The sequence below is a fragment of the Asparagus officinalis genome, chromosome 10 (assembly GCF_001876935.1).
Source record: "Asparagus officinalis chromosome 10, Aspof.V1, whole genome shotgun sequence".
NCBI classification, from domain to species: Eukaryota; Viridiplantae; Streptophyta; class Magnoliopsida; order Asparagales; family Asparagaceae; genus Asparagus; species Asparagus officinalis.
The window spans coordinates 7,669,181-7,683,758 of NC_033803.1; the positions used below are offsets into that span (position 1 = coordinate 7,669,181).

At 41.6% G+C, this 14,578-nt stretch overlaps 1 pseudogene; it reads left to right on the forward strand.

Annotated features, from left to right (window-relative positions):
- Window positions 8,088-13,182, forward strand: LOC109826246 (annotated as a pseudogene).

Here is a 14,578-nt window from a genome sequence, read left to right on the forward strand (position 1 = left end):
ATTTGTCGCGGTCGACCGCATGTGGTGCTGCGGTCGACCGGAGTCGGGTTTTAGCCCAGATTCGTTATTTAACCTGTTTTGTTCTGTTTCTTTTTTTACTTGTTAAACCCTTAAGTCTATAAAAGGGTTGATTAGGGCATGATGTAATTAAGACGAAAATAGTGAAATTTTTTTCTGCGGCGGTCGTGGACGTAGTTTCTCACATTGAGAAGCGAACCACGTAAATCTTGTGTGTTTGAGATTGTTTGATTTTCTCTCCTCTCTCCTAAATCTCTATTTCCAAATCGCATCAGGGAGGTTGTGCATCCCCACCAAGTGGTATCAGAGCCACCAGGTTTGGCGCGAGCGATTTGAGGTCAGAGATAATGGGATCTGAGAAGGAAACATCCAAGATTGAGAAGTTTGATGGAACAAACTTCGGGTTCTGGAAGATGCAGATGGAGGACTACCTCTATCAGAAGGATTTATACCTACCATTGGGAGAGAAGCCGACGGATATGAAAGATGCGGATTGGAAGCTATTGGATCGAAAGGCCCTTGGAGCGATCAGGTTGACCTTGTCTAAATCAGTAGCGTTCAACATCAAGAATCAGAATACGACGGCGGATCTCATGGTGGCGTTGTCCAGTATGTATGAGCAGCCCTCTGCGGCGAATAAGGTACATCTCATTAAAAAGTTGTTTAATTTGAGGATGTCCGAGAGCCAGAAATTCAAGGAACACCTGAACGAGTTTAACGAGATCACGGATCAATTAAACTCGGTCAATATTCAGTTTGACGATGAAATCCAAGCCCTCTTGATACTTGGTCAATTGCCCGACAGTTGGAAGGGTACTGTTATCTCGATCAGCGGATCATGTGGCAAATCAAAACTGAAGTTTTCAGAGGTGGTGGACATGATTATGACTGAGGAGATTAGAAGACAAGAGGAAGGAATTTCTAATTCAGGGTCGGCGTTGAAATTTGAGAGCAGAGCCAGAAACAGAAACAAAAATAGAGGGAATATCCGTGGAAGACCTAATTCGAGGAAAGACAGATCAAAGTCCAGAAACTGCAAGAGCAAGAAAGGGATCGATTGATGGAATTGTGGCAAGTTTGGCCACTATGAGAATCAGTGCCGAGAACCCAAGAAGGACAAGGAGAACAAGACTGAAGCGAACGTGGCCTCAGGAGAATCAGATGATGCCCTAATCTGTTCGTTGGAGAGCAAAACTGAATCGTGGGTGCTGGATTCAGGAGCTTCGTTTCATGCTACCTCAAATAGAGATTTATTTGAGAACTACGTTTCAGGAAACCTAGGAAAGGTCTATCTTGGTGATGATCAGCCTTGTGATATTGTTGGCAAAGGAGTCGTGCAAATCAAGCTCAATGGGTCTACATGGAAGCTGAGTGATGTGAGACATGTTCCTAGCTTGAGGAAAAATCTGATTTCCATAGGACAATTGGCGAAAGAGGGATACGTATCAACCTTTGCATGTGATACATGGAAGGTTACAAAGGGATCCATGGTTGTTGCCCGCGGTACGAAGACGGGATCTCTCTACATGATGATAGATGCACGAGGTTCCATTGCAGTGGCTGAAGGCAGTGAAGACCCAAATTTGTGGCACCAGAGGCTAGGTCACATGAGTAGCAAAGGCCTAAAGGTTATGCAGTCGAACGGGAAGTTACCAGGTTTGAGATCAGCTGATATTGACCTATGTGAATGCTGCATTCTAGGGAAACAAAAGAGAATAAGCTTCAAAAGGGTTGGCAGAACTCCTAAAGAAGAGAAGCTTGAGTTAGTTCACACAGATGTGTGGGGCCCAGCATCAGTTCCATCCACCGGCGGAAGGTTATATTTCGTGACCTTTATAGATGATCACTCGAGGAAGACTTGGGTCTATTTCATGAAACACAAATCAGAAGTGTTTGAAGTCTTCAAGAGATGGAAGGCTATGGTTGAGAACGAGACCGGTTTGAAGATCAAGAAGCTTCGTTCTGACAACGGCGGCGAGTATGAAGACTCAGAGTTCAAGAAGTTCTGTTATGACAGCGGCATTAGATTAGAGAGGACAGTGCCAGGTACACCCCAGCAGAATGGCGTAGCAGAACGCATGAACAGAACATTGACTGAGAGAGCCAGAAGTATGCGGTTACAAGCAGGTTTTCCAAAGCAATTCTGGGCAGAAGCAGTCAACACAGCTGCCTACTTGATCAACCGGGGACCATCAGTGCCTTTGGAGCACAAAATACCTGAAGAAGTATGGAGTGGAAAGCAGGTAAACCTTTCTCACCTGAGAGTATTTGGATGTGTTTCATATGTACATCTGAGTGATCATGCTAGAAGCAAACTCGATCCTAAGTCCTTAAAATGTTTCTTTGTTGGCTATGGTGGCGATGAGCTTGGCTACAAGTTCTGGGATGAGCAAAATAAGAAAATCATCAGAAGCAGGGATGTGGTCTTTAACGAATCAGTCCTCTACAAAGACCGTGATGCAGTTCAGCCCACTAGCTCGATGCAGAGTGATCCTACATATTTCGAGTCAGATGATGCCTCAGGTGGAGGCAATCCCGAAGCTAGTTCTGATGAAGAAGAAGAGATGATGGATGAGACCACTTCAGAGGGGGCAGATGAAGATGAAGAGCCTGTTTCGCCCGTTAGAGAGTTGAGGCGGTCAGCTAGAGTTCCCAAGCCTAATCCGAAGTACCCATCACTACAGCCCAGAGCTCATCTCAACTACCTATTGTTGAGTGACGGTGGAGAGCCAGAAAGTTATGATGAAGCCCTTCGAGTGGATGATGCGAGCAAGTGGGAGCTTGCCATGAAAGACGAAATAAAATCCTTGGACATCAACAAGACATGGGAACTTGCGAAGCTACCAACAGGAAAAAAGGCCTTGAGCAATAAGTGGGTGTACAGAATCAAAGAGGAACATGATGGTTCTAAGAGATACAAGGCTAGATTGGTGGTTAAAGGATTTCAGCAGAGAGAAGGAGTTGATTACACAGAGATCTTCTCTCCAGTAGTCAAACTAACTACCATCAGAACAGTCCTGAGTATTGTTGCAGCTGAAGATCTACATCTCGAGCAGCTAGATGTAAAGACAGCTTTCCTCCACGGTGATCTAGAGGAAGAGATATATATGCAGCAGCCAGAGGGGTTTACTCAGAAGGGAAAAGAGAAGATGGTATGCAGATTGAAGAAGAGCTTGTACGGCCTAAAACAAGCTCCAAGGCAATGGTACAAAAAGTTCGATGGATTCATGCACAGGAACGGTTATTCCAGGTGCAATGCTGATCATTGCTGTTTTGTCAAAGAGTTTGACAAGAGTTACATCATCCTGCTCCTATATGTCGACGACATGCTTATCTATATGTCGACGACATGCTAGTAGCCGGTTCAGATATGACAGAGATCAAGAAACTGAAGAAGCAGCTGTCGAGTGAGTTCGACATGAAGGATCTAGGCGCAGCGAAGCAGATATTGGGAATGAAGATCAGTAGAGATAAACTCTTGGGCACACTACGGCTATCTCAGGCCGAGTATATTCGACGGGTGCTTGAGAGATTCGGGATGAGTGGTGCTAAGGCCGTCAGCACACCGTTAGCTAGTCATTTCAGATTGACTAAGGAGCAGTGCCCCGAGACTGATGAAGAGAAAGATTACATGAGAGCAGCACTGGGAAGCAGTAAAGTGGATTCTGAGATACCTGCGAGGTACAATAGAAGATTGTTTATGCTTCAGAAGAGGCAAGTTAGTCCTGTAGGGTTTTGTTGATGTAGACTATGCTGGTGAGATAGACCAGAGAAGGAGCACTACAGGATATGTATTCACTTTGGGCTCTACAGCTATTAGTTGGGTTTCTCAGTTGCAGAAGATCGTTGCTTTATCAACGACAGAGGCTGAATATGTTGCTGTGACAGAGGCAAGCAAGGAGATGATATGGTTGCAGGGTTTCTTGGAGGAGCTGGGACAGAAAAGTGAGAAGAGTGTCCTACATTGTGATAGCCAGAGCGCAATTCATTTGGCAAAGAATCCCGCTTTTCATGCAAGGACCAAACACATACAGGTCCGCTACCACTTCATAAGATCAGCGTTGGACGAGGACATGTTGGAACTTGTGAAGATTCAAGGAAGCAAGAACCCAGCTGATATGCTTACCAAGGTTGTCACTACAGAGAAACTGAAGTTGTGCTCAACTTCAGTTGGCCTCAGCACTTGATGATATGGAGGCCGTCGCCGCAAAGAGAGCTGAAAGAGATTGATAGTTAGTCTCCAAGTGGGAGATTGTTAGGATATGTGAAGCCTAACTATCAAGCATGCCCTATACTTCAGAAGAGAGGAGGAACAAAGTTGGAACAGGAGGAACAGGATCGACGATGGAGAAGTTCAAGCAAAACGACGAAGGAGACAGTTTTCTGCATCGCGGTCGACCGGCCATGGCGCGGCGGTCGACCGACGTCGTGCACAGCTGGGTGCACAGGCCAGGAGCTCATCGCGGTCGACCGAGCATGGCGCTGCGGTCGACCGGCAAAAGTCCAGAGAGCAAACCCAGACTGCAGACAGCATCGTGGTCGACCGCACGTGGCGCTGCGGTCGACCGCCCAAAGTCCAGAGAGCTCGATCAGGAATAGGATTCGTCGCGGTCGACCGCACGTGGTGCGGCGGTCGACCGGAGTCGGGTTTTGGCCCAGTTTCGAATTTTAACCTGTTTTGATCTGTTTCATGTTTTAGCTGTTAAACCCTTAAGTCTATAAAAGGGTTGATTAAGGCATGATGTATAGAGACAAAAATTAGTAAATTTTTTCTCCTGCGGCGGCCGTGGACGTAGTTTCTCACATTGAGAAGCGAACCACGTAAATCTTGTGTGTTTGAGATTGTTTGATTTTCTCTCTTCTCTCCTAAATCTCTATTTCCAAATCGCATCAGGGGGATTGTGCATCCCCAACACTTAGATGATTATCTAAAGCGTCACCTTAGAAACACTTTCCCCCCAAGTTTAAGATGATTATCTAAATTTTTAATGCATTTTCGCTGATTTTCCCCCCAAGTTTAAGATGTTTCTGTAATTTTTTCTGAGTGTGCGTACATTATCTTTGATTTTGTCAAAGCATGAGGATATTTTTATTGATTTTTTCAAGTTCGAGTGTGTTTACAATCAATTTTTCCTATGCAAGGACATTTTTTTGTATTCTAGAACTGTGGCTGACAATGAGATAAAAAGAAGGCTTTTCTTCAATATATAGTATAAATATTATAGATATTGCTACTCTAGAAGATGGAGAAGAAAGCAGTTGATACTAAATCTCATTTAATGAAGTAAACTTTCGTCTAGTATATTTTAAGCTTGGGTGGGGGTACAGAGAAGATGACTTGAGAACTTCGAGAAGGTATCAAAGAGAATTTAGGACGATGAAGCGACATTCGTTGGATTACAAGTCAAATATTTGGTTGATTTGAATTTAAAGTATAAATGATTAGGGGCTGTTTGGTTCACTGTTTTTGAGGGAAAGACTCTCTTAAAAACGATCAAAAGTGCCAAAAAATGACACATTTGCATGTGTTTCAGCAAAAACCGCCTCTAAAAAATAAGATTTTGGCTGAAAGCCTGCCAAAAGGTGATACTTTTGACAGGCTTTCAAGAGAGCATTTCCCTCAAAAACAGGGAACCAAACAACCCCTAAGTTTACAACACTTAGTAGTTTTTCAAGCAAATGCATCTATATATAGCCAAAAAAGTCAGCGCAAAAAATTGGTTCGGACACGTTTCCCCGTATTTGGAGGATAAAGCGATCTTTATGAGATTGCACCTCACCATTTTAAATATCTTATAGTTTCACTCACTTTGCACTTACATATCTTTACTTGTTTTCGCAACATAGACGGATATACCTTAAGTTGTTTAAAATTAAGACTTTTGACACTCTTTGTTGTGCAGTCATGAAAATTTTAATCTGAATGTTTCTACATGACACTCACGTGTTAATTGATTTTAATTGCCTCGTAAGAATATTCAGGTGGAAGTTTTCGTGTCTGCACAACAAATGTACCGTAGTGCTAATTTGATTAACTTGGGAAGTTAGGATGTACAAGTGTTGTGAAAAACAAATGAGGGAATATAAGTGCAAAAGAGTAGTGTTACAGGGACCCCAAATAGGGGACCCCTGAGGGGACAGGTGAGGTGTCAGCCCCTGGGGGATTGATGCACTGTTCATGAACAGTGCATCAAGCTGACACCTCACCTGTCCCCTCAGGGGTCCCCTATTTTGGGATCTTCGGGTCCGGTTCAGACATCAAAAATCAATCAGCAACAATCCGATGGCCTAGTGGCAAAAAATCTTCGAGGTAGGGTGAAAACGACAAAAAAACCCACAGGAGAGCTTTTGCTCTATCTTGTTCCACGTCTCCTCTCTCTTCCTCCTCAAATTCAACCCACTACAGAAGTCTCCACTCCTCTCTCTCTTTCTCTCCCAAAACTAGGGTTTCATCGAAACCCTAGCTTCAGGTTCAAGGTACGTGATCATCTCTCACCGTTCTGTTCGATTTGATAGCTAGGATTCGCTCGATGAGCTTGCCGATGTCGAAATTTGTGCTTGTTTTGATTGTTTGATCGTATTTCAGTGCCTAGATCCTGTTTCTTGATTTGCGAGGGTTCAGTTTTGTTGAGCTCAGATATGTTGAAATTTCCACTCTTTTGATTGCTAGATGGTAGTTTAGCGCCTAATTTTAGGTTCTACGCCTTGATTTGCGTATATTTTGAATTTATATAGAGTAGAGGATTTGTCAGTGAAACATAGAGTTCTTCACTAGTTTTTTCCCCTTAAAATTTTTTTGTATGAACATTTTTGGATCTGTGTATATATCTTCATTCCTCTGGTGGATTTAGAAAGGAAAAGGTTGTGGTCTGTTGTAAGGAAAAGTTTGCGGTTCTTCACAAGGCGAAACCTCATGCGAAGAAATTTAAGAGGCCCTCAAAATTTGCAATTTGCAAATTAAGTGTTGCGTGGGAGGGAGGCTTAGGTTATTCAACATGAGGTTTCAAGTCTCTGTTCAGAGCTCAGGTTCAAAGCAAAGGAGATAATGGGAGGTTGTCAATTTTGATTCGTGACAATGATCATGTCAGTTGGAACAACAAGTGTATCTATTTGTATAATATCGTGCAAAACGAAGAAGTAATAAATTTTGTGTTTGAGAGGTCGAATAGTATGGGTTCCTTCTTTTAAATCTTTGCTTATTGATTTTATTGCCAGTTTCTGCTAATTGTTTTTATAGTACGATAGTTCTTAGTTTTTCATCGCCCCTTCATGCACGACGTCTACCTATCTAACATGTTGCATGCATAGATGTATAATCAACTAAAAGTCTTTAGGTTAGTTCTGGATGTCTAACCAGTGCTCTTTTTAATAGTTGACCATAAGTTGCTAAAAGGAGAAACTTTCTATCAGATTCTCTGGTACGTGTTGTTTGATCCACTGAACTTAATCTATTTCAAGCATGTGGTTGTATATTTTTCTTTTTCTTTTTTTGTTTTTTTCTATTCATTACCTTTGACATTCCCGAGAGTTCAAATAAACTCTTTCCTTACTGAGGGATATGTTACTAGTTAGTATGACCCTTGTTGTTCGAATTGGATCAGAGCATTGACTGTTTGGGTTAAGGTTGAACAGGATATCATTATGCTAACTGATGATGTTGGCAACAAAACGAAAAAAAGTCTGTTTGGAGTTTAATATTCAGTTTCGGTTGCTTTAATTGTCTTTGGGAATTAATTTAGTGACATACCTTTGCTCAACTTGTTAGCCACACTCGCTTGAACATTGCTGAAGGATTTGATTGAACTGGTTGGGCATATATTCTTTGTTTTTCTGTGCTCCACTCTTGAATTCCTCTGTGGTGATGAATCAGACATCTATTCGATTGTCATGATCACGAATATGTTTCAGCTGTGATTTAAAAAGATATTTGTATTTTAGCTCATCTTCTTGACAGATTGCTCAACTGTCCTTGTTACTGCATTTTTTTGCAGGTTTTTGTGGAAAAACTAGCTGTAGCGCAATTATCCACAGGCAATAATTATGGCTGGGGCTTTGGTTCAGTCAGCTACTTGGAAGCCGCAGCCAGGTACGGCGGGGTAGAACTAAAAGGGCTGGAAAAATTATGGGGAATGCATGTCCACATCCTCTTAGACTGCAAGGGTTCACTGGCTTGAGAGGGTTGAATGCATTGGATTTTGCCTCTAAATCTGGACGTGATTTTCATTCTTCTGTAGCAGCTGCCATTTCTGCCCCAAAGGGGAAGGCTGTCAGAGGAGTTGCTGTGGCTATGTTTGAGCGTTTCACTGAGAAGGCTATTAAAGTTATCATGCTGGCACAGGAAGAAGCACGACGGCTAGGCCACAATTTTGTTGGAACAGAACAGATATTACTGGGTCTTATTGGCGAAGGGACTGGAATTGCTGCAAAAGTTCTAAAATCCATGGGCATTAATCTGAAAGATGCTCGTGTGGAGGTTGAAAAAATTATTGGAAGGGGCAGCGGATTTGTCGCCGTTGAGATACCATTCACACCACGTGCAAAGCGTGTGTTGGAGCTCTCACTGGAAGAAGCTCGGCAACTAGGTACCTTTCTTACTTTCCACCTTCGGAGCCCTTGTGTATTTTTACTTTAAATAATTTGGTCTGAGTGTCTACGAGTTCTATGAAAAAGACTTTGAAAGCTTTGAACATCATTTGTTTCCATTATAAGACTTGCCGAATTAGTGAATTTCATTTCCGCTTAGTTTTGTACACCTGTTTCTTCTGAAGTTTCCCTTGTTCTTTTTACAAAATTTTGGGTTTTTATCATATTAGACCCCCAAATCTTTGTCAACCCTCTATTAAACTCTCTATTCTTCATATTTCTAGATAGGACCCCCAGATAGTCATATTAGTTCAAAATGAGGGTCTTATTTAAAACAACAAAAAATAGCTTTGAGGGTCTTATTTAAAAATATTTAATGGGTTTTGTGTCTAATTTAGAAATATAGGGATATGGGGTTCAAGTATGAAATTAACAAAGATACGGGGGTCTAATATGACAAAAAACCTAACTTTTTATCACCAAAAGAGTCAAACTTTTCTCAGGTTTGGATGTCCATTTCTTCTATTATTTTTTGTGTCACTTAATGTGAGCTTCATTTGGGTCAATATATGTTAGTCATACATTTTGTGGGACAAAGATAAAACATGTCCTTATGGTTATTAGCAGCAAACAAGAAAACAAGATTGACATGTAAATCAGTACATGAGCAGTGAGTTCTAAATGAAAGTTTGGGCAATGTTCAGGTCATAACTACATAGGGTCTGAGCATTTGCTTCTTGGATTGCTTCGTGAGGGTGAAGGTGTAGCAGCTCGTAGTGGTAGTTGTAGTAATAGTTATTTATTCAGTGCATGTTCTAGGCTGTTATACATTTACCAACACTACAGTGAATTTTAGCATTAAGCTTCAATCAAACAGGTTATTCGAATGGTTGGTGAAAGCACAGAAGCAGTTGGTGCTGGGGTTGGAGGAGGCAGCAGTGGAAATAAGATGCCTACACTTGAGGAGTATGGAACTAATCTGACAAAGTTAGCGGAGGAGGTATGATTATTTTTGATATTTCTACATCTCATAATGACACTGTCAACTGGAATGTAGATAGAAATGTTAACAAAGCCACTCCTTTGCAGGGTAAGCTGGATCCTGTAGTTGGACGACAACAACAAATTGAGCGTGTTACTCAGATTTTGGGCAGACGGACAAAGAACAATCCCTGTCTAATTGGAGAGCCAGGTGTTGGGAAGACAGCCATAGCTGAAGGACTTGCACAGAGAATAGCAAATGGGGATGTTCCAGAAACCATCGAAGGAAAAAAGGTTGGTTAATAGTCCTATGATTCCATATTTTCTTATACTCATTGCTAAAAGGATCTATAAGTTCTTTCATTTTAGAGTATGACTCACCTTGGTTAGCATATGGTCTAGGTTGTTACCCTTGATATGGGCCTTCTTGTTGCTGGAACAAAATATCGAGGGGAGTTTGAAGAACGATTGAAGAAACTTATGGAGGAAATTAAACAAAGTGATGAAATAATCCTTTTCATTGACGAGGTGCATACGCTAATAGGAGCAGGTGCGGCTGAGGGGGCCATTGATGCTGCCAATATCTTAAAGCCATCTCTTTCAAGAGGTGAATTACAGGTATTTGAAACTTGTGCACATTCTCATTGTTCATTTTCATGTCATTCTCTGAACTTGAGCAATAGTTTGTTTAATTTTATTGTATCCATATGCTTTATGTTCTGGAATAGTTTATGTTAAAATTCTGAAAAACTGAGTTTTCCAATACAAACAAACACGCATAATTTCTTTTAGCATATTTATACTGAAATATTGCCTTATTTTTGTTAGTGTATTGGAGCCACGACGTTGGATGAATACAGAAAGCACATTGAGAAAGACCCAGCATTAGAAAGACGATTCCAACCAGTGAAAGTGCCAGAACCCACAGTTGATGAAACTATACAAATTCTCAAGGGTCTCCGTGAACGATATGAAATTCACCACAAGCTCCGTTACACTGATGAAGCTTTAGTTGCTGCTGCACATTTATCGTATCAATATATCAGGTTTGAGATATGAAATGAAGATCAATTTTGTATATATTTCACGTGTAAAAAACAATCAACCACATGATGACGTGCATTCGATACCCGTTACATGCTATGACATGCACGTTAATTTTCTATCCAATTAGTTTTATGATCTGGATTTCAAAGTTAATAGGATTGGAATGATTGATTTGATTGTCCAGTATCAATGCTTATAAATCCTTTTGTTCTTTCAGTGACCGTTTCCTCCCTGATAAAGCTATTGACTTAATTGATGAAGCTGGTTCTCGTGTTAGACTTCGCCATGCACAGGTAATATATTCATACCTTTATCTCACTGTGAGTTCGTTTTGAAGCTGCTGCTTTAAGCATGTTGCCATTTTTATTTGCAGCTTCCTGAGGAGGCTAAAGAACTTGATAAAGAGCTCCGACAGATCACAAAGGAGAAAAATGAGGCAGTGCGTGGCCAGGATTTTGAGAAGGTATCTCTTTGCCTCTCTCGCATAAATTTGTTCAGCAAATGATAAACAAAGGTTAAAGGTACCAGATGAATAGCGTACAGCATTATTTGTAATTTAGTTATATGTAGAGTAGTGGGTTACTGAATAGTAGTGTAAATGAGTGAATAATATAAAGGTTAAAGGTACCAGAAGAATTGGTTACAGAATTATTTATAATTTAGTCTTCATGTAGAGGAGCGGGTTACTGAATAGTAGGGGCCATTAGTTGTTTTTATCATCCTGTTGGAAATTGTTATCAAAGAGTAAAAGTTCAGTGTAATAAAATGCTCACTTGGAATAACTGGAGATATAAGTGGGAGAATATAGAGATATTGAGAATTATGAAACCACCAGTTTTTGTAGTAACCAGTAAATATATTTGGACATATGCTTGTAGCGTTAGTTCAATCAGTGCTTGTAGCATCGTCGTGATTGCAAGATTTTTGATCCCTAAAACTCGTTTTCTTCAGACACTATTTGATTTTCCTCTGGAACTACCTTTATTCTTCATAAATTCATATTCCTCTACTCTAGTGTACATAACGAACTGTTTTATCAAATAAACAACCCGTATGATTCTGAATTTCGCTATTATTAGTTTTTCCTGTAACAGCAGTTTTCATGACAGGCTGGAGAGCTGCGAGATCGTGAGATGGAGCTAAAGGCTCAGATCTCCGCTTTGATCGACAAAGGCAAAGAACAGAGTAAAGCCGAGGCAGAATCAGGCGACTCCGGCCCACTTGTCACAGAAGTCGACATCCAACACATTGTCTCCTCCTGGACCGGTATCCCCGTCGAGAAAGTCTCAAGCGACGAATCTGACCGCCTCCTCAAGATGGAGGAAACCCTACACAAGCGCATCGTCGGCCAGGATGAGGCCGTCAAGGCCATCAGCCGCGCCATCCGCCGTGCCCGCCGTGCTCGTGTCGGGCTCAAAAACCCTAACCGGCCGATCGCTAGCTTTATCTTCTCTGGTCCCACCGGTGTCGGCAAGTCCGAGCTTGCCAAGGCCCTCGCCGCCTACTACTTTGGTTCAGAGGATGCGATGATCAGGCTTGACATGAGCGAGTTTATGGAGCGTCACACCGTCTCTAAACTAATAGGTTCACCGCCCGGATATGTTGGATACACTGAAGGTGGACAGTTAACTGAGGCCGTCCGTCGTCGGCCGTACACCGTCGTTCTCTTCGACGAGATCGAGAAAGCCCACCCGGACGTTTTCAACATGATGCTTCAGATCCTCGAAGATGGAAGACTCACAGACAGCAAAGGTCGAACCGTCGACTTCAAGAACACGCTCCTAATCATGACCTCAAACGTCGGAAGCAGCGTGATCGAGAAAGGCGGCCGAAGAATCGGTTTTGATCTTGACTACGACGAGAAGGACGGAAGCTACAACCGTATAAAGAGCTTAGTAACAGAGGAACTAAAACAATATTTCCGGCCAGAGTTCTTGAACCGGTTAGACGAGATGATTGTCTTCCGACAGCTGACTAAGCTGGAGGTGAAGGAGATCGCTGACATAATGTTAAAGGAGGTGTTTGATCGGTTGAAGGCGAAGGAGATCGATCTTCAAGTAACAGAAAGGTTTAGGGATAGGGTTGTCGACGAGGGGTATAGTCCGAGTTATGGAGCGAGGCCATTGAGGAGGGCAATAATGAGGCTGCTGGAGGATAGTTTGGCAGAGAAAATGCTCGCCGGAGAGATCAAGGAAGGGGATTCGGCGATCGTCGATGTTGATTCTGAAGGGAACGTCATGGTTCTGAACAACGAGGGTGGTGTGTCGGATTCTTTGCCTCCGGCTGTTGCTGTTTGAGTTTGTATATATTCGCTTAGAGGTCTTCTTAAGCAAAGGTTGTGCTAGTTTTAGCCATCGCTTTAGGCGTTCTTCGCGTGCTCAATACTTCCGTTAATGTTGCAGTATAAGCAAAATCCCATTGAAAAACAATGATAATGAATATAGTTAATGGTAGAGAAAAGATGCATATATAATATGTTTGATGTTTTATATTGAATAAGGATACGAATTAGTTTATAGTGACTTTCCTTCAACGAGAACAGAATTCGTATGAGTTTGTCACGTGTGGCAGCGTCAAAAGGTCTCTTTCAATTAATTGCCCTTTAGAATTATAGTTTTATACTCTTACGTGTTTTATACTCTTATATCGCTTTTTATGTGTCGATAATGTAATATCCATCTAATCCATTTAAATCCACTACAATAATATAATATCCATCTAATCCATCTTTCTTCATGGGTAATGTTTATTTCGTTAGGCGCTTTGTCTAATCAAAGAGAAACGAAGACGGTGGTGTCAATTTTTTTTTTCTTTGCTGGGGGTACATCATTACAGGCCAAAATATTAAAATATTCAATCAACATTTCTAAAGCACAATCATATCGACCCTGCAACGTGAGAAATTAGCTAGCCATGCGCCTTGCAATTTGGATTGATTATCTCTTTTGCCCTTGTTTGAGCAAGTGGCGGTGGTTGCAACGTCTCATCCTAATCCCCATAGCTTAAACTTTACGTGATTCCATCACATGATCAACATTATTAGAAGGCCCATCTTGGCCAAAAGTTTCTTCCATTCTTCGTCCCATCAAAGCAAACGGTAATTAAAAAAAAAATTAATACCAGAGTCAATGTTAAAACGCAAATCACTCTCAAGTTCAAGAATGAGCTATAATCTCATGTGGGATGGAAAAAAAAACCTACATCTACTCCTCTATACAAATGGGAGAACTCAAAATTCACTATTCATGCTACAGTAGCATTATTACTGTATCAGCCAGGAAACTGGATGCTGCATCGTTTTTTGAAAAAAATATCACTGTAGCGCACGGGAATACTATAGTATTTTTAAAAAACTGTAGCAGAGGAGAAACTGTAGCAAGCTAAAAATTTTAAAAGTATTGCTGTAACATTTAAAAATTGGGATTACTGTAGCAGGAAAAAATGATATACGAAAGCACGGTGTTCACGACTAGTAAACATGGAATATACAAGTCCACGTGAGCTATTTATTCCTCTTTCATTTCATTTCACTTTTCTCTCTTTACTCTCCTCCTACCAAAATTCTTTACTCTACTTTTGAATCAAGAAGAATACGGAAAAAGTGCCCTACTTGTCTCTCTTAAATGAAAGTAACCTTAAATAATTAGAACTAATAAAACCAAAGGCACAAGTTCTTGACAATTCTGTTCTATTTTTCAAGCTAGCCTGTAATGTTGGAATGAGGTGTAGATCAAACCTCGATTCTGACGAGGAGCTCCGGCGAGCTCGAGGGATGGCGCAGGCGAGCGTGGACGTCGACTCAGGCGAAGTCGACGGCGAACTCCAGGCGCAGTTCCAGATGAAGCTCGAGCAGGCGAGCTCGAATTTGGCGTTTCCGACCCTCGCGTTTGGGATACCGACCCACGTGTTTTGGAGCTTCGACGATCGCGTCTTGGCGCTCCGACCCTCG